The sequence below is a fragment of the Tenebrio molitor genome, chromosome 6, assembly GCF_963966145.1.
Source record: "Tenebrio molitor chromosome 6, icTenMoli1.1, whole genome shotgun sequence".
In the NCBI taxonomy this organism is placed as follows: Eukaryota; Metazoa; Arthropoda; class Insecta; order Coleoptera; family Tenebrionidae; genus Tenebrio; species Tenebrio molitor.
Window position 1 is genome coordinate 13,573,321 of NC_091051.1, and position 21,640 is coordinate 13,594,960.

Sequence of the window (21,640 nt, forward strand, 5' to 3'; positions counted from 1 at the left end):
TCTTTGGAGATTTTGGATGACGTTGAAATTAATAATAGCAATGCGAGTGACTTAATTATTATTAAATTAAGTTAAATTGCGGAGGCAAACCTTTTACGCAATTTTTTGTTTAAGCAATTAAGAAGTAAAATTTAATTAATCAGTATTGTCGGATGAACTAAAGCGGAGGCTGGTATAGTCCAATTTTTACCCTTTTGCGATGACGTCATTATCTAGTAACTTTACGTATATGTTTGAGCTAGATCAGAAACAAATTTAAATTGATCATAAATCATGACCAACTTCATTAAACTATGTTATGGCCATTCCAATTCCATTAAAATGGGCTTCGTATGAAGTATGTCATGGATAGTCATGGCCAACTTCATCTAGCTTCCGCTGCGCTCCATACGGCCGTCCCAATAAGGGTCTAAAGTTGATTCAGCTAACCTAAAAAAATCGTTTGGTAACTAGCCCCATCTGTTGCAAAATTTTTAACATAAATCTTTATGGGTTGATGGGGAAACCGCGTTTTTTATCAGTTTGGCGGAAAAATGTGAACCGGAATTGATACTACCCTTTCGACTGTTAGAGAAAATTCGAAATTTAAGTAAACCAATTATTATTTTTAATCGCAGTAACACCATATATGCAGCTTCTGTTGCTTTCATAGCAGGGTATATTGTAAAAAAATTAAATGAAATATTTCACTGCGACAGTTGTTTCTCTCCTGTATTGTCTTTTTCAACCCCTGGTCCTCTTTTACGTTCAATTAATCTTCAAAATCGTGGCGGTTTGACTTATCCAAATTATCAGTTTGTAAATTTTTTTAAAGAATTGGCAGATATTGCCACCACAGAAATTTTATCATATTTGGCCCAAGAAAATATTTGCAAACAACTCGTAACAATTTTACTTCCACATTTAATTCGTAATTCCCTCTTTATCTGTAACACACATAAAGACAAAATTTGTAAAGTTATTATAGAATTATTGATGAAACCACTTTTAAATAATAGGTAGTAGTTCACAAAAAACTGATTCCATAAAAAGAAAATCAATTGCTAATAAACCCATAAGTGGAAACGTTTTAAAATTATAATACTACGTATCTACCAACGAGGTACCTACATACCTACCTACCTATCCACCCATTTAGGTATTTTTTTAGTTATCACTCCTTTATGCTGTTTAAATTAAGTTACTTTCGAGTTTTGTTCCTTTTCCATTGTTTTATGTAAATAATGTATTAAATATAGTTATATATTTTCCAGTTTTACAAGACTATTACATATTTTCATTTGATTTTCATATCTTTTTGAAACTTCATGACTTTTGAAAAGAAACGTCAATGATTGTTATTAACATTTTTCTCCGCTAGTTGGGGCTAGTTACCAAACGATTTTTTGAGGTTAGTAGAATCAATTTCAACCGTGGAGGGAGAAAAGACTGGAGATGGCACTAATTCAAATAAGTGTACCCGCCCGCGAAAACTACAGAGTCATAAAAGGTTTCTGAATATAGACGCTAGGCCAATGGTTTCCTTCGCCTTCCTTCCAGGCGCATTTTGCTTCTTTATCTAGCGCATGGTGGACTGGGTCATAAAAGGTTGTTGCACGTGCTTTTAGAGGGTTCGCATTTTTAACATGGGCAGCATAACAAGCGGATAGAGACTGCTAGCGACTTTCATTCCCAGTTTGGCACATGCGTATAACTAATAGGACTAATAGTGAATTCATTTCATAAAAGCAATATGTAGGTAAACTTTAAAACCGTCATAGTACAAGCGAATGTAATTAAAGTTTAAAATAAAACTGTTTTATTTAAAATACAAACTACGAGTAGATAGTTCAGCCTCATACTACCAGCGAGTGTTGTTTCAATAAGATTTACTAGAGATACAGCGTGTCTCAAAATTGACGCACTAACTACTTAATCTTATCGAGAATGTTTAAATGTACAAGAGAAAAATATGGAAAAAATTCTTCAGACTTAACATTTTCAAATCGGGGAGGGTTAAATGTAAATAAATTTGGCATCGTTGCACGTAGGTAGTTTAAATAATAAAATTTACCTACATTTTAGCACTACAGTAACCTGACAGAAATGAAAATACAAGTGGTTCACGAGTGATAATGTGCCCGATGGAGTTAAAAATGCAACCCACAACGCATTTTCTAATATAATTTTTTTGACATTTATCTCAGGTTTACGGTAATCTCTTCTACACCGTAGTGCACCGTTAGTGCCCTATTTTTGGGACATCTGTATTTGAATACACACATTCAAATCTTTAAATATTTTTTTATTCACTAATAAGAAAGTTAAAAAGTTAACAGTAGACATAACCACTAGAAATTAATATATTTAAACTATTTTTTATACATATGTACATGTACATTTGTTTTTGACTAATTTTCCTTTGACTATTGACGATTGCACTGATCGCAATCTTTTCTGTTTCCTCGGCATTTGGTTTCCTTAATCTAGAAGTGCAACGTTTCTTCTTTTTGGTGGAAAACAATCGTCTTTGTGGTTCAATCTTTTTATTATGCGGAATCAGAATTTTACGAGCTTTAATTTTGATTTGGCTATTTTTTTGTCGTACAGCCGTAAGAGTTGGGGCTATTGGTGCAATCATTTTTTTCAGTACTTCCACTTCTTCCATGGATGTTATTGAATCAATAATATTATTCAATGATTGATTTTTTGACTTGTTTTTGTTCGTTATAAAATTTATTTTTCTATTATTGATTCAAAAAATTGGAATTCACGCATAGTTATCGGTGCCTGAAGTGGGTCATTTTCTAACGTGTATTTCTTTTTGCATTGTTAGTAAGATCGAAACCATAGAAACCATACAAAACAGTGTGTGAAATGCGATTTCACGCACACGACTATTTCTGTGTTTCACTTCACGCACTGTATTTTATTAGTTACCTAGCAACATGGTCACTGCATTGAAACTTCAGAGTTCCTTCAAAAATTTGAATTTTTAATTTCAATTTTTTGAATCAATTATAGAAAAAATATTGTTTATATTTCGTGCGTGAAGATGTTTTTGTGCATTCAAAGGCTTATACTGCCTCGACCTTCGTCTCGGCGTAAAAGACCTTTTCATGCACAAAAAACACTCTCTTCACGCACTTAATATAAAAATAACTATTTTTCCAACTTTTTTTTTTCTCAAAAATTTCCTTATGTAAGATAACAACATTTTTATACTGTCATTTAGACAATTAAAAGGGCTATCAGAATCAAGAAAAAAAATAAGGTGTTTCCACTTAAAAAAAGTATCGATGACGTCATACTCGAAAACAAATAACTGCTTGGAATTTTATTTTGTACTAAAAAATGTATTTTTATAAACTAAAATTGACTTGTCCAAAGATTTTTTTGAAAAAAAAAAGTTTACTTTTTAAAAAATGTATTCCATACTTTTGCCGCTCACTGTATATTAATTTCTAGTGGTTATGTCTTCTGTTAACTTTTTAACTTTATTAGTGAATACAAAATATTTAAAGATTTGAATGTATTCAAATATGTATAGTAAACCTTATTGAAACAATTTTTTAGGTAGGTACTTTAAATTGATTGTTTAAATAATTTTCTAATATTAAACTCGCTGGTAGTACAATGAGGGACATGGAATCCTGGGCAGTCTGCTATTGTCATTTCAGAAAGTGTCAATGTAAAAGCACCTTTACTGTCATTATAATTGATATTTTCAAAAAAACTGTCAAATTAACTTAAGGTTGGTTATGAGTAGCTAAGGTATGGTTTAGAAATTTTGACAACTGAATGACACATCTGCCCAGTTTTCCGTGTCCCCAATAGTATGAGGGTGAACTATCTACTGGTAGCTTGTATTTTAAATAAAACAGTTTTATTTTAAAGTTTAATTACATTCGCTTGTACTATGACGGTTTTAAAGTTCACCCACATATTGCTTTTATGAAATGAATTCACTATTACTCCTATTAGTTATACGCATGTGCCAAACTGGGAATAAAAGTCGCTAGCAGTCTCTATCCGCTTGTGGCAGCATAGGAAATGCCATCTCCAGTCTTTTCTCCCTCCACGATTTGAACACTGAAAATTGGCGTATTGGGACGGCCGTATGGAGCGCAGCGGAAGCTAGATGAAGTTGGCCATGGGATAGTGATGAAGTGGTGCCATCTGTTTGTTAGACATCAAGGTAAAATTGCCGTCAAATTTGAAATTTTGTCAATCAAAAAACTCTGAAAATGCTCATTAAATGCATTATTTGTGGCAATTCTGAAAAACCTTTATTTCAATTTCCCAGCGACAGTGGAGTTAGAGCTAAATCGTTTGAGGTTCTTCGGGAAATTTGTGGTACTAGAAAAGAAATTCGTTAACATAGTTTAATGAAGTTGGTCATGTGATGGAGATGAATTGGCGATATCTAGTGAAATTTAGAATAACCACACATTTAAAAAGTTAAATATCAGGTTATGTTATATGCCATTTCATTGTCAAGAACTGTCAGTTTATACTTTTATGACACTATGGCAGGAACATGAAAAATTAGTTAGCGTCTTAGAACCTCGAATTCTGTAATTCTTGCATCGTTTTACTCCGAAATGATCAAGTTCCATGACGAAATTCCCATTCGGAGTGGTTTTGCTGTGATCTTTCATACTTGCTTGTGTAAAAACCTATTTAGAGGAAAGTTAGCGTCTTAAAACCTCGATTTCTGTAATTCTTGCATCGTTTTACTCCGGAATGTTCAAGTTCCACGACGAAATTCCGATTCGGCGTTAGTTTGCTGTGATTAGTCTATGGCTGTGGTCCTTCACACTTGCGTGCGTAAAAACGCATTTAGAGGAAAGTTAGCGTCTTAGAACCTCGAATTCTGTAATGCTTGCATCGTTTTACTACGAAATGATCAAGTTCCACGACGAAAACGTATAAACTGACAGTTTTTGACAATGAAATAGCATATAACATAACCTGATATTTAACTTTTTAAATGTGTGGTTATTCTAAATTTCACTAGATATCGCCACTTCATCTCCATCATCATAGACAACACAGTAAACCTATAGAACGCAAACTCCTATGCATTTTATCGTTTTTTTTGGAAACGCACCCACCACAAGCCGTCAGGGGACGCTGCCGTTTTATAAAAATTAAAATCGCGGAAACTTATGCCAAAATTTAAAAAAAATATATATTTTGACATTTTAAGTCATAAATAATAAATCTACTGTTACGAGAATTTGCAGAGTGCAAAGGTATTTAAACCATGTGGAACTCGCCATAGATTTTCAAATCCAATTAAATATCCTGGGCATTTTATGGAATGGATTAAAAACACGGGTAACAAGCAGTTATCAACTTTGGAGCCTATGAAAGTGTAGGTATAACAGCTACACTGTGTGTGGAATTCATTTTACCAGCAAAGACTTCGGCACGAACGAATATGGCCGTAGATACCCTCGATACAACTTTCCTCCTTTTCCAGTCCAGACTTACTTCCAGTACTAGACTGTGTAACAAATTTTTAACTGAAAACTATTTTTTATAGAATTTTCATCCGATCTACTGATCTACGATATTTCTACTGAAGACGCTATAAGTAAATTGTGTAAACCCTGTTTTATGTAGTAATGAAGATATAAATTCTTGTGAAAGTTTCAAAAAGAAAATAAGAAAAGCTGAGCATAATCAAAATTATAAAAAGCCAGAATGTTAATCCAAAATTCGGGCTGCAACTACGGGCTGCAGTGTACCGAAAACGTTACATGCAAAATTCGATGTCAAAATAAAGAGCAAAATTTTGAAGGTGAGGACGCCATAAAGCTCTGTTTGTCGCAATTGAGGAAAAGAAACACCAAATCAAAATTTATAAAAATGCAATGGAAATGTATCGAAAAAAATTGAAAATAAAAACTTCAAAATAAATGTAATCTTTTAATTTCATAAATAAATTATTTTGAAAATTAAAATAAATAAAAAAAGCCAGGATATCCAGCTGGCTGTGTCTTATTTTGCACCTACCACAAGCCAGTAGATGGCGTCGGGGCACAAAAAACAATGGGAGTTTGCGTTCTATAGGTTTACTGTGTTGTCTATGTCCATCATATGTCCATCATTCTATGTCCATCATCGACTTGTCATTTGGTTTACTTTTTTTCGACATTTGGGATGGCCATAACATAGTTTAATGAAGTTGGTCATGCATAAATAACTATAAATGTGTCAAATTTGTTGACAATTGCTTCGAAAGGTTATGTTTGTAATGTAATATTGTATGTAATCAATGTAATAAGTGAAAGAAATTAAAAATGGTCAAATTGACAGGAGCATAAAATAACCTCAAAGTGACCATCAATAAATAAACGTGCCTATTTTTTTGGTTTTTTCTGTTTCTGTCGTTTCAATAAAGAGAAAGCGAGTAAAGAAATCGTGACGTCACCTCAAAAGGGTAAAAATTGGACTATACCGGGTGTCCCAGAACTGCCGCATGATATTTTAATAACGTATTCCGGAGTGAAAATTAAGACTAAATTTGAAAGAATAAATGTCGAGGGCCGTAGGGTATTTAAATGGTAAACTATTGAAATTAACCAATCGTGTGAAGCTTTTTTCAACCTGTTTAAGGTATATTAAGTAATCCGACTAGTTGCTAGGAAACAACTTACATTTACATTTTTCAAAATTCTTATAAATTTCGCTGGTCCACTGTACTTGACAGAAATGAAGTGTCAATGTGACATTATTTTTATAATAGCTGCGTTGAGGCACGTCACGCTAAGATGAAAGCGTAAATGTTGAGCTGACAAACGTTAATACACTCATTGAAACTAGGGAAAAATATTGACGTTCATGTTTGATTGGAATAATACCTTAACATAAGCTGGTTTTTAAGCAGGGTAAAACAGAAAAGCAATATTGTTTTGATTTTTTAGAATAAAAAAAAGTTTAATAAACAATCAAAAACCATAACAGTTAACAATTCGTAGATACTCTTATAATAATTGCTCAAAATGACCTCCACCAATTTGAATACAAAGGCGTGCTCGTCTTATTAAGCTTGCTTGGGCGCCTTGAATCATTTGAGGTGTAATTGTTGCGAAAGCTTCATGCAATCTATCATCCAGTTGTTCTAAAGAGTTCACCGGTTCACGATAAACATAGTTTTTCATGTGACCCCACAAAAAATAGTCTAAAGGTGTGAGGTCAGGCGACCTAGCCGGCCAATTTATTGGCCCGCCACGTCCTATCCAAGAATCAAGATATCTTCTATCAAGGACTTGTTAAGCTTGAGTTGTATAATGCACTGGAGCACCATCGTGTTGAAACCAGGGATGTGTCAAGAATTGCAATGGCACATCGTCTAGAAGATCAGGCCATTCATCATTAAGAAAATTGGCATAGACTTCATTTAATCTTGGAGGAAATTCAAACGGACCAACCTGAAACTCTACAGTCGATATTTTATCTGATAATCGTTTGTTCATCAACACTTGCCAATGAATCTCCTAAAATCCCAGCCCACAGATTGATGCTAAACCAATGTTGAAATGCATTAACATGAATTGCATGTGGATTTTCGTCTGCCCATACATGATAATTATGAATGTTAAATGTTCCGTTTCTTGAGAAAAAACATTCATCCGTAAATAAAATACTTTTTACAAAGTTGGGATTTGCTTCATGTTGTTGCAGTAACCATTCACAGAACTGCACTCTTAGAGGAAGATCTTCAGGCAAGAGATTCTGTACACGCGTATAATGATAAGCGTGTTGTCGATTATCTTTTAGAATCCGCTGTGTTGTGCTTTTTGAAATGTCAAACATACTAGCGACGCTTCTAATACTTAACGTTCCGTCTTCCTCAAAAGTCTGAAGAACAGCCTCTTCATTTTATGGAGTGCGAGCCTCTCGTGTAACACCACCAACTCCTTTAGTGTGAGGTACTAAATTCTCCGTATTCCTAGCGCGATTCACCAAACGCAAAAATACATTTGCAGGAAAACGTGCAGCGTAAGCTTCTACGGCTGCGTAAGCACTTTCACCACATGCTCCATATCCTATGAGCATATCATAGTACTGTGCAGCGGTAAACATGTTCAAAACTGTTCACTTTTTGATTTTATGAAAAAATATTACTGTCAAAATGACGTTAAGAAATGTCACAATGTAATTTATTATTCGATTACAGCGGACCAAATAATTCAAAGAATTTTATCGTACTATGAAAATCCATGGAAATGGAACAAAGTAATGAGCTTACCTAATAAAGCAATTAACAAAGGTCTTATGATTGGTCAGCGAAAATCGCTTACAGTATGGATACTTTAGGACCCTGGACATTTTTTCTTTCAATTTTAGTCTTGATTTTCACTCCAGAATATGCTATTAAAATATCATGCGGCAGTTCTGGGACACCCGGTATATTCAAATTTTAGTCATGATTTCCCTTGTGTTGATCATAAATCATAACGCTTTTTAAACTGGCTAACATTTTCAGCATTGACAATCAAACTTGGAAGAGCGTTCCAATTTCCAAAAGTACGGTTTGTTAAGAAATGTTGCCTGGTAGTTGTTTTAAATGATTCCTTGGCAACTTTAAATTCATGCCCATGTAACCGTCACTCCAAGATCAACTTGTGATGCTACAACTGGAAGATCAGTGTTGTCTATTTTATACAGAGTGATCACAAAAAAACGTCCCAGCTTATATCTTTCTTATTTGAAATCCGATTTAAACGAGAGGTACATCAAATTAATGGGTTCAAAAAGTACTATAAACTGGATATAAAATGTTGCCCTTAGCAAGCCTATCTTACAAGGGTCAAGGATCAACTTAAATTTTTTAAATAGCAACATATAATTTTTTTGGTACAGTTAGATTCATTATGTTTTTCTGAGTTAAAAAATATAGCACACCCTGTATATTTAAATGTTATTTTAACATAAGAAATAACTAAAATTCATTAGGAATAAGTAGGATTCTATTCGTAACAGGCCATGAATTATTTAAGATATTCTTGTAAAATGAACAATAATGAAATTGTGGATATGTTGCAAGCATATTTCGGAAATAATAAAAATTACTGCTTGCAGAGAAACGCCACCTGAAAGCCTTCTGAATGCCAGGCGAAGTGTCTCAAACAAAATGGTGTTCAATTTGAACAGATCAGTTAAAAAAAATATTGTTATTTTTTTTGTTTGTATTACTTAATAAATATTGTTTCCATGACTACAAAAATGTCTGCATAAGTAATTCATGGCCTGTTACGAATAAAGTTCTACGTATTCCTATTAGAATTAGAAATTAAAATGACATTTAAATATACAGGGTGTGCTATATTTTTGAACTCAGAAAAACATAATGAATCTAACTGTACCAAAAAAATTGTATGTTGCCATTAAAAAAATTAAAGTGGCCCCTTCACCCTTGCAAGAGGAGGGTTGCTAAAGGCAACATTTTATATCCAGTTTAGAGTACTTTTTAAACCCTTTAATTTGATGTAGGTATCGCTCGTTGAAATCGGATGTCAAATAAGAAAGATATAAGCTGGGGCGTTTTTTTTTTTGTGATCACTCTGTATGTGATCTTTGGATTTTTTTTGCCAAAGTGCATCACTGTACATTTGTTTGTATTAAGTGAAGTATATTCACTTTGTGCTGTAGGTCACACTCTTTGTCTGTTGGACAACCAAATAATTAAAGATCATCAGCATATGCTGAATAACCAGTTTGCTGTGACAGTAACAAATCAGACGTATAAGCAAGGAATAATATTGGACCTAAAACTGAGCCTTGGGGAACGCCGCTGGCAACACTCACTCTTTTCTAAAGAAAAATGACTACCAACACGAACCACAAATGTTCTCGCCGACAAAAACGCTTTTATCCATTCAATGCATCTGCAATTTGTGCAGCAACAGGATGTGGGAAACTTTGTCAAACGCCTTGCTAAAGTCTAAATATACGACATTAAGAGAGCCTTTTTGATCCAAGATCTTAGTCCAACTATTAAGTGAAGATACAAGATTAGTGATAACGGATCGATTAGGCAGGAATCCGTGCTGGTAAGTTGGAATATGACTGTTATCATAAAAATGCTGAAGCAAATAATGAGTTATTATTCTTTCCAGTAACTTACAAACAAGGCAAGTCAAGCTAATGGGTCGATAGTTGCTGACATCGAGTTTGTCACCTTTTTTGAAAATTGGAGTAACTATAGCTTGTCGCTTATGATACATGATTTGGAAGATTTGAAAGTAAATTTTGAAATGAAAATCGGAAACACTTTGAAGGAGTTGAGTTGTTTTGTATTTTTTTATTTCGAAATTGTTAGATATTTGTTTTTCCATGTGATGACCCTTAAGTATCCTGATATTTTCGCCCCTTTTTTACTTGTACTCTTACGTCTGTAGTGAGGTCTTTGTTGCTCGCTCCATTAGGTCTAAAATCCATTTTAAATTATAAACCTGTATTGGTGGTAGGGTCCATACACCCGAGTGGGTAGCTTTTGCAGTTTTTATTTATTTTTTTGTAACAATTCATACTGCGCCTTTATTAGTCTTTAATGGTCTCTGTGTACGACTTCAGAAAAAAATCTTGTCCTGAGCTGTACAGTGTACAGGTGGCATGAGTTGGAATTTGCACTGGAGCTAATGCAGTCACGGTGAACTAAAAGGAGTTCTATGTTCATTTTGGATAGGATGCTTGTTCAGAATACAGGACTCTATGAAATTTTACTAACAATAGCTATCTTATAAAACAGAACAGGTACACATAATTACCTTGACTTGGACACCTGATATACTTTGACTGAAGTAAAATTGCAATAGGAGAATTAGAAAAATCTTTCAGTGATGATTGACTGACAGCTGACAATGACAAAATAGTGAGTGGCAGTGAGTGATCAAAAAACTTCAAAACTAGTAACTTTTTTCAAAAGTTGGCGAAGCAATGTTGCCAGAAGTTAGTGGGCCATTCCACAGACCACTTTCTGAAGTCAGTGTCACGGCCTGTTAAAATAGAGACCGCCTTGGTATGACTCATTTGCGAATCGTCACATGGCCCATTAATTTGTAACACGTCAAGGAAACAATTAACTGGACGCAGGTCGACGAATGGCAGATGGGTTGCGGCCATGGAGCCTTATGTTGCGGTTGCGAGTTGTTCCGTTTTTTTTGAGTCGACTCAAAGCAGCTGAGTACCAAAATGAGCTTCGGGATCCTTGACTAATGTGATCATAGGGTACCCTTAGTCGAGTTAAACGGGCAAAAGAAACGAACAGATATACATATCTAGTAATAAAACCGCCCCCTAGTGCCCGCGTATTTTAAACAGCAGCTTCTAATTGGCTTATTCAAAACGTGCGCATATTTTTGAAAGCCTGATGTAGGTACAGTCGATGGACAAATAAAACTGGGACAAAAATGACAATCACATAAGTCAAAATTTACAAATTTGCATCGTTTAATTACGGCTTTATCACAAATAGGTTAACTTTGGTATGACATATTATATAGACACTGACAAATATATTGACAATTAAATTATTTGATTTACATAGATTAAATTTTAAGTGTCCCAGTTTTATTTGTCCACCGACCGTACTATCGCGGCCAAAATACTTTGCTCGTCACTTTTTGACACTTCAAATGTAAATCAAGTATTAATGTCAATATACATGACAATTTCAAATTATTCTTGTCAAAAATATGGCACCTTCAGATTTTGATAAATATAGAATCGTCTTTCTTGCTTCTGAAGGTTGTCTAAACCGCGAACATGTTGATCTTTTGCTTTTGAATCCTGCCTCCGCAGCTGGGATTTACCCCACCCGTATGACACTGATAGATTAAAATAATTTTGACAGTAGTAAAAAATAAGGTTAAACATCCTAAAGTTTGCTTTACAATTGAATGTCATTTATGTCACATTGACGACCAAAGTATTTTGGCCGCGATAGTACATCCACAAAAATTACTTGACGGCATCTCATTAGTTTTAAACACGCTTCAGCAGTTTGACCACGTGTTCATGTTTGGAGAAGATGTGCACGTCAATGAGTACAACATTTTTCTCAGTCTATCAACTATATCACATTCTTATAACAATGACAAATGGCAAAGAACCTGCTTCATTGTGAAACAGGCTTCGGCGTATATCGTTCTCCGCAACTAACGTCACATCCCCTTTTTTATTACTAGGTATATCTGTTCGTTGTCCCAACTATAGATCCCTATAACGGAATAACTTACATCTTACATTGATAATGGAAAGAGAGATGCTATATACAATACTGCAACTTTTAGGACTTTTTATTGATTTTTATTGATAATGAAAGAAATAATAAAGAAATTGGAATAATGTTAAAAAAAACTGTCGAACCCTAAATTGCGAATGGTATTCAAATGGTGAATAAAACCACATTGACATGATTGGCTAAATACTACGCCAGCGTTAAGGCAATGGTTTAGATTCCAAAAAATATAATATAATAAGAACTCAAACTTCTATCCTCGAAGGGCACAAGCGTGCATTTAGAGCTTTTAATTTAAAGGTTTGTGCCCTTGATCAACCCATTCTCACTTCCTAGTGTCGGTAGTGCCGACACTAAAAAATTAGATAATTAAACAAAATAAAGAATTCGTTTTTGCTTGATTATCTATTTATGTTTATCTCCTTTCGTTTTTAATGTATACGCGGACACATTGGCGTCATTGGCGGGTACCAGAATTTACGATCAAACTTTCGATTTATAAAAGATTTTTGTCACTACTAGTAATAAAGTCGAGCGTTATCGGTTGTCATAGAACACTGAGAAATTTCGTTTTTCTACGTTGGCCCAGTGACAGGTAAATAATTTTTCATTATTAACCAGTGGTGAATAATGTAACAACCGTCACCTAGCAACGAAAGATTGTCGTCTCTTTCATTGGTTAACGTAGACGATTTTCATACCAACTGTCAAGAAATGACAACTCGGACCCGTCGCATCCGACAAAATAATTTGATTAATAATTATTATCAGAAAGGGTTTTAACGTACAGTTAATTTCAAAATTATCGAGTACACCTCAAAAATCAAGAAGTCGATTTATTAGAGTTTTTTCCAGATGAAGATGCCTTTTTGAAATGTAGACGTCATATTTTTATATAGGTTAGGTAAGTTTGACAACATATATTTTAGAGCACCATAATATTGTTTGTTTTATTCTCTCTACACGGTGCTCTTCGGGATGTTATAATATTGGGCTACCCTCCGGATCAACCACCCTTCTTCTAATTTGGAAAGAATGACCACTTTCGCGTATTCGGTTAGATTAGGCATTTTGTTTGTCAAAATTGACACTGATCTTTGACAAAAAATGTAAGTGTATTTTACACTGTAGAAAATTAGGTGTACTCTATAATTTTGAAATTAACTGTACCTAGTAGTGAAAAAAATAGTATATAAACCACGGTGGAGAAGTCCCTTATAGCCTTCGCGCCTTACAACCCTCGGCGCGCCTCGGGCTCTAATCTTGGCGCTCTGGCTATAATCATGAACTTCTCCACCTTGGTATATAATATACTATTTCGAAAAAATGGTAAATAGAAATGTAATTTATTTTGATGAGTTCTATCACTGTTTCAATTTTCTAAAAGCATTTTAATAACAACCTGTATATAACTATGTATAACGAATTGAAAACATTCATTTTTCAAAATCAATATTGAAACATTCGCCATTCTCTGTCATTATGGTTCATAGATAACAATCGAGAATTAACCATATTTTTCGTTATATCCAGTCATTAAAAACGAATGACAAACTTCAAGAAAACAACAACCATTGATAATGTAAGAAAACTAATAAATAAAACAAGAACAACATCCCCCAAATAGTAACGATACCAAGGTAAATCAGCCCCCACGTTTCGTAAGTGAGAAGCTCCACGGTGTCTGATAACATATTCTACCCAATAAACTGCTGTATCTAGTGGAGACATCGGACGATCTTTAAATAATCTGGAGGCTCGTTTAGAATTTTCTTTATACCTGTAAAAATGTTAATAATGTGATGATATACAGGGTATCTCAAAAATGGCGCCCAATCTCTTAAGTGGTTAAGATATTTGAAGAGTAGAGTTAAATTTCGTTGTCAATTTATATTTTCCAAGTTATACAGAGTTTAAAGTAAGCAAATGTGGCAACATCCTTTGAGGTCAGTGTTGCAGCTGTTATTTTAGCGTATTTTGGTAGGTCATTACTCTAAAAAGAAGGACTTCTGTGTTGTACCACTACTCAAAGAGGTCTTGGAAAAATTAAAACAGTAAAAAACTTTATAATTCACCTGTAAAATTTGTTAATAAAGGAGACACATCTCTTTGAAATCAGCATATATAAGAGCACGTTGTACAAAATCTATTGTTCCGATCAAACTTTTGTATTGAGATTTACCTTACCAGACCCCTATTGTTTAAGACCCATAGGAGATCGGGCGCCATTTTTGAAACACCCTGTATTTACTTATTGAAATCGTACGCAGGATCGTCTAATAATTTACGGGCTGCTTTGAGTATTTTCTCCTTGCTGATTTCATGATAAGCAACTTTTATTGCAACTCCCCGTTTTTCTGCAGCACCAATATTGTTAAGTTGATCTGAAAAAATTGGAATACCTAATCTCGGAACACCGCAGTAATCAGACTCTTGACCACCCAATAGACCGCCATGTGTAACAAACAATTTAACATTGGGATGACCTAAAATTATAGAATGGGAAAATTATCGGTGAAAAAAAATTAGAATTGTTTTACATAAAATATCCATTTGTGGCATCCAGTTTTCGAAATGAATATTTTCGGGGATTATTAGACTTTTTGGAAGTTTTTCTCGATCGGCTTTCCATAAAACTTTATATGGCAGTTCCATAAAAGCGTCAAACATTCCTTGGAGTTTGTCTTTGTCGAAAGTTTCAGTCAAAACCATTGATCCCATTGTTAAATAAATTATTCCTTTCGTGTCGGTACTAAGCAAATTTTCGAAATACTAGAAATGTTGAATTTTGAATTAATATACTTTCACATTTTTAAACACTTACTTTTGATAGCGCCCTAGGTTCACGTATGTGCATTCCTCCTACTTCTATCAAATTTGGTACTGCAGGAATAATCTGCTTACTACTAAAATGGTTATTTGTTATAATAAGACTGGTATTTTTAGCTAATTTTTCCAAACTTGGCAGATTTGATTCAAAAAATTCTTTTGCAATTTCATTAGATTTTTCGGAAGAAAAATACGCGTACCTTAAAAATGTATGTAATTTTAGAGACATAAAAGTTGCTTCTGTTCTTACAAAAATTTGGATAGCAATAACTTAATCGTATTTTCAAGCCTCTCATATAAATTGCCAGCAGAACTGAAGAAATAACTGGGTATATAAGATGGATTGTCAGGATTTCCGATTCTCTCAGCTGCCCATGGAAAAAATGTACTTGTAATAAGAGAAATTGTAGGTACGTCGAAGAAGTGTCCAAATCCTAGCATACAATCAGATCCGAATATTTCGGTAATGACCAGATCATATTTTTTCTTAGATTTTTTCAAATCTTGTAATACTGGTGTCTGAAGTGTGGCTGTACATGCATCTACTCCACATACTTTTGTCATAAAATAAATTACGTCAGAATCAGAAAAACAACGTTGACAGAAAGATTATTTACAAAAAAGGGAAGGCTTCCAGCCAAACTAAGCTGATTATATCTGAAAATATAAGGGACTTTTATAGAATTGATACTTACTATAACAACATACAGGGTGATTCTAAAATAAGTTTGGAAAAAAAAAACGGTAATTGGTGATGATGAGAAGAAGTCACAGACAAAAAAAATCTTATAAAAGTTTTTTCGTTTTCGAGATACAAATGATTGAAAATTTGGTTAAAATTCCTAGCACGCTGCTGCGATTACCTGATTATCTTGGTGGTTTAGCAACAATAATATTCAATAGTGCCCGTCAGTCACAAACGTAACCTTACTCCTCTCGATCATTTCCATAGAAACATTTACAAAGCAGTGTGCTTGCACCTACGACTTTATTGTGGAGTTGCTGGAACCATGGTTGCTAATGAAATGCACAAATTCGGACAAATTTTCCTTATTCATAGGCGTTGAAAATACAAGGATATAAGGTAATTTCCTTGCTTTTGATTTCACCTCCAAAAGTCATTTACGCAGAATTCTTTTGTGTCAAAGATACTCCACATTTTTTTTCCAAACTTATTTCAGAATCACCCTGTATTTGTCTGCTTCACATTTTGTTGTAGCAATTAAGTTGTAGACAGAGAAATCTTGGAATGTTTTTATTATTATTGTGTTATTAAAATTATTGTCAATTATTAAAATTTTATAAGAAAAATTTTAATGTCCATACCCTTCTAGGTTCTCACGCGATACAAAATGCGTGGCTACATCCACATTATGACCTTTTTCTGCAAGACGTTTCAACAAACTCTGGAATATTAGAAAGTGACTGCTGGAGACCACATGAAAGATAGCAAGAATGTTCGCCGCTTCTTGAAGTGACACCACGCAAGTAAAAATAATAAATAAATACAAATGACAATGCATTCTATTAAACTGTAACTAGACACACAGAACCAAAGATCAACTAGTTACAGAAATGAGTCAGCAATTTTCAAGTTTTATACGTTATGGGGACAAATGGAATAATCATTTTAGTTTAGTTTTTGTTGTATTTGGTTTACATTTTTATCTTTATCAGATACAACATATTTAAAATTTAAATAATAATTATGTAGTGCTCATTACTAGGTAATTGCAAAATGATATTTTCAAATCGTCACATGGCCTATTAATTTGGACTAGTTCAAGGAAAGTTAACTGGAGGTAGGTCGACGAATGGCAAATGGGGTGAATGACTAAGCGGATTGCGAGTGGTAGCAATTATTTTTTTAAGTCGATCCAAAGTAGCCGAGTACGAAAATGGGCACCAGGATCCTTGGCCAATATGATCATAAGACTCATAAATGCCCGACTCCATAGGTATATAATTGTCCGTTTACTCTAAGGTTATATTGAGGCCGTAAAAGTAGTTACCTCCTAATAAGCTGCCCCTTTGTGTGGGCTTCAGAAGCCACGCGCCCTTGCAAAAAATCAAATTTTAAAAGCTGTTGGGTGGATGTACAAGGTCCGGTTTAAGGGAGAGTGTTTAGTTTTATTATTTTCTGAACCGAAGTATATGGTTAATTCACTGGTTTCCTTAACAGGATTAGAACACCCCCTTATGACTAGACCTTCATAGCTTATTTTTCAACATAATCTCTAAAAATGAAAATTTATAAATTGGAATTCATATTTCGACAAATTTGCCTCAGTCCCACTCTGAAGGAAACAACCAGCCGGGTTTACCTACTGTTTACAATCACAAAATGTTTTTTATTGTAGACAAATCAACTTTAACTCAATGGGATAATTCTACGGCCCCAATATAACCTTAAAGTAAACGGACAATTATACCTGCTAGTTATTAAAAATGGATGCCGAATATCGGCAAAATGAAGATTGTTTGTGCCTCCTGGAATGAAGTGCTCGTAGTGGTAAATCTTCATTATAATCTTTACAACCTAAACCCATAAACCCATTGCAAGTGAAGAAGCAAAAATTCCAATTTCTCGTTCCCAAACTATAAAGCAACATCCCAAAGATATAGTAATTTTATGGACTTTGGTAGATAATTTCTTTTACAATTTTGGGGTCACTTTTATTATCAACTTTTGCCTTTGGAAACAGGAAACGGTCTCAGTAAAGTCCTCGTCTAGAAATAGTCAATTTTGACTTAAATTGTAAATCATTTTACAATAGGAGAGAAAATCGTCTTATAACTACCATAAATAATTCCATAAATAAATAGGGGCTGTTATTTTACCTGATGTTTGCTCTTCCTTGAGTCGGCACTGCACAACAAAGGGGCAATAAAGTTAGAGGGTATTATGGTAGTTATAAGACGGTTGGCTGTCCTATTGTAAAATGATTTACAATTTAAGTCAAAATTGACTATTTCTAGACGAGGACTTTACGGTTCTGAAAATCCATTGGAGACGAAGTAGGTATACTTCGTCCAGCGAGAGATTGGGAGATTTTAAATTGTAGACTTGTAACCCAACACTACAAAATGCACTAGTATACGAGTACATACATTAATTAGAGCATAATTTCACGGCAAAAAATGTTACTGCTTGAAAGTAAATAAATAAATCATTTACGCTACGCTTCTCTGCGTAGAATTTAGTAATATTTATTTCAACCAATCTTGCGCGACGGTTGTCAGAAGCTTATTGCCCTACCATAACTGAACCCCACATAAAAATCATTATATTTCTGGGTCTACTTTACGCGATTAGACTTTTGATGGGTGGCCACGGGAGGAGTCGTATTCAGTTGAAAACTTATTAGGTACTATATTAGTATATTACATATACTATTTTTTCTTCAAACCTTCATAACAAATTATTTAAGACATGTTAAGAAACCAGGTAGGAATTTCAAATGATTTAGCTAGTTTACTTTACTGCCGCTCATCAGCGGAGATAATAACTTCACGGACGCCCTCAGCGGAGATAATAACTTTATCTGCCGCTCTCAGCGGAGATAATAACTTTATCTGCCGCTCGTCAGCTCGTTAGATGCCATGACAATGAAGTGACACGTTAGCATTATCAATGCAGCAGGATAATGTCATAATTTACGAACGTTTGAAGAAAAAAATTATTTGTTGAAAACTTCAATAATTTATAGCTTCACTGGTTGATTTCGGTATTATCTGTAATGCGTAATACAGGGTGATTTACGAGGAATAATGAGCCCGGCGGAATAGCAAATGCAACCCACAATACATTGCAACAAAAAGCCGGACATTGAAGCAGTTAATGTCCGGGTTTTTCTCCTGATGAATTGCGGGTTGCATTTTCTATTCCGCCGAGCTCATTATTCCTCGTAAATCACCCTGTATTGTATAAATAAAATCTGATCTGAATGTCCTGTAAAAAGTGAACATATTGACAAATTAAGATAATATACCTAACTAGTGTTTGCCAATAAATTATAATTAATCTTCGTACGGTGATAGATTGTACGTTTTTAAATTCTAGTTCCAAAACGTAAAGCAGTGAAAAATACTAAACTCTCCATCCAATTGTTTCACGTTATGTAGAAAACCGTTATATTCCTGCAGATTAATTCCCGCCACACTACTCTCTGGGTCTGTCTTCTGTCAAAAAACGTACAATCTATCAGAGTACGGAGCAAGTACGAAGTATACATATTTAATTAAAAAAAAAACCCAAATTAAATAAACCAATTGAAAAAAGTGAAAAAATATATGTATAATCTCTATAGTCTTGAGAGAGAAATTCCAAATGAATTGGTTATGGTTTATTAATTTACTTCTGTATTTATATTAACGTTAATAAAACAACCTTTAAATTATTGGTGACTTTATTAATTCATAATGTTATAATTATCAAGGAGATTTTTAAGCTTAAAAGAAGTTAATAAACAATCCCAAATTTTACTTATCTTAAAATTTTAAAAATATAGCTTTAAATACTGTGTAGAGCAAAATAATCACATAAGAGAAGGAAATAAATCCAAAGATGAGGAGGCCTCCAACATCGATCAAATAGTATTGATACCAAGGTAAATCAGTTCCTGGACTCCGATAATGAGGGGCCTCTTTACGTCTTATTACGTACTCTACCCAGAAAACTGCTGTGTCAAGAGGTGACATAGGACGATCTTTAAAAAAGCGAGAAATCCGATCGGTGTTTTCTTTATAACTGCAATATTATAATAAAGGACAATCAATTATTGATGGATCACTTATCTAAAGCTACTTACGTTGGATCTTCTAATATTTTTTTGGTTGCTGTCAAAATAGTGTTCTTGTTTATATCATCGTAAGCAAGTTTTACAGCCACACTCATCTTCTCAGCATTGCGAATATTCTTTTCTTGATCGCCGAAAAAAGGAATACCTAAACGAGGAACATTGCAATAGATAGCTTCTTGGGCACCTAATAGACCTCCATGCGAAATAAATAATTTAATATTTGGATGACCTAGAAAATTTTTATGAGTTAAGTATATTCCTTTTGTTGTATTTAGTACACAAAATGTCCAGTTGTGGCATCCACTTTTCGAAATGAATATTGTCAGGTACCACTAAAGTTTTGGGAAGTTTTTCTACATCAGCTTTCCATAGTACCTTGTACGGTAACTCTGCAAAAGCATCAAACATTGCCTGAAGTTTTTCCACATCGAAAGTTTCTGTCATTATCATGGACCCCATCGATAAATAAATTATACCTTTCTTCTCGGTGGTAACCAAAGCTTCGAAATACTGAAATTAGATTACAAAATGAGCAATATTTTTATGATATTATCACAAGTACTCAACGTCTGACAGTGGTTTAGGATTTCGTATGTGAAGTCCTCCAATTTCCAAAAAGTTTATTACGGCTGGTCTGACATAATTCATACTGAAATGACTGTTGACTAAAAGAAGACTTGTTTTTTTAGTTAAACTTTCTAAACTAGGAAGACTTGTTCCAAAAAATTCTTTTGCTACCTCGTTTGATTTCTTCGAGCCCAGAAAATAATATCTTGTAAAAAACAATTTGTCTTAGATATTTATCTAAAAAATTGAATTGTACTTACAAAAACTTATATTTAATTAACAAAATCGTATTTTCAATTCTCTCATTGAAATTCATATTCGAAGTAGACAATGAGAACAAATTTGGTATGTAAGAAGGGTTGTCGATACTTCCAATTCTGTCATTAGCCCAGGGTAAATTTGTATTTGTAACAAGGGAAACTACGGATGCATTAAAAATTTCAGCAAACCCTAGCATGCAATCGGAACCAAAAATTTCGGTAATTATTAGATCGTATTTTTTCTGTGACTGTTTTAAATTCTGTAGGACGGGGGTGTTCAGGATTCTTTGACATGCGTCAGTTCCGGCTGTTTGTACTATAAAATGCATAATTTTAGAACTTAAATGTTCTTTAAAATAATTTATAGACACATTATTTGCTAAAGTGGGTAAAGTTCCTTTCACACTCAGTTGATTGTATCTAAAAACGCAATTGTAGCAACATTAAATCAGTTATGTACTTTGTTTACCTGGGAGGTGCTTCTTCAGATGGAAAATGTGTTACTACGTCAATGTAATGTCCTTTCTCTGCAAGTCGTTTTAATAATCTTTCGGTCGTGGCAAAATGACTTTTTGAAGGAAACACAAAGATTCCAACAATATTTGCCCCCTCTGAGAATGATACTATCATTACTATCCAAATTAAAAAGATTGCATGTAATATTAAAGAACACATAGTTATAAATAATTAAAACAAAACGTTGAAACAAATGTTACCGTTTGCTTCAGTAAAGTGCTTGTTTGATTAATTTTTTGTTTTTGTATTGCATATTTGGTTCACATTTTTATCTATGTCAGACAGATATTTAAAATTTAAATAATAATTATGCATGGCTCATTACTAATTGCAAAATGGTATTTTCAAATCGTTACATGGCCATTAATTTGCGATAGTTCAAGGGAATAAGTAACTGGAAGCGGGTCGACAAATGGCAAATGGGTGCTGGC

The 21,640-nt window shown here is 33.9% G+C and overlaps 1 pseudogene; it reads right to left on the reverse strand.

The window, feature by feature from the left end:
• Nucleotides 1-13,658: 13,658 nt before the first annotated feature.
• Nucleotides 13,659-21,373, reverse strand: LOC138133158 (uncharacterized; annotated as a pseudogene).
• Between the last annotated feature and the right edge of the window lie 267 nt (nt 21,374-21,640).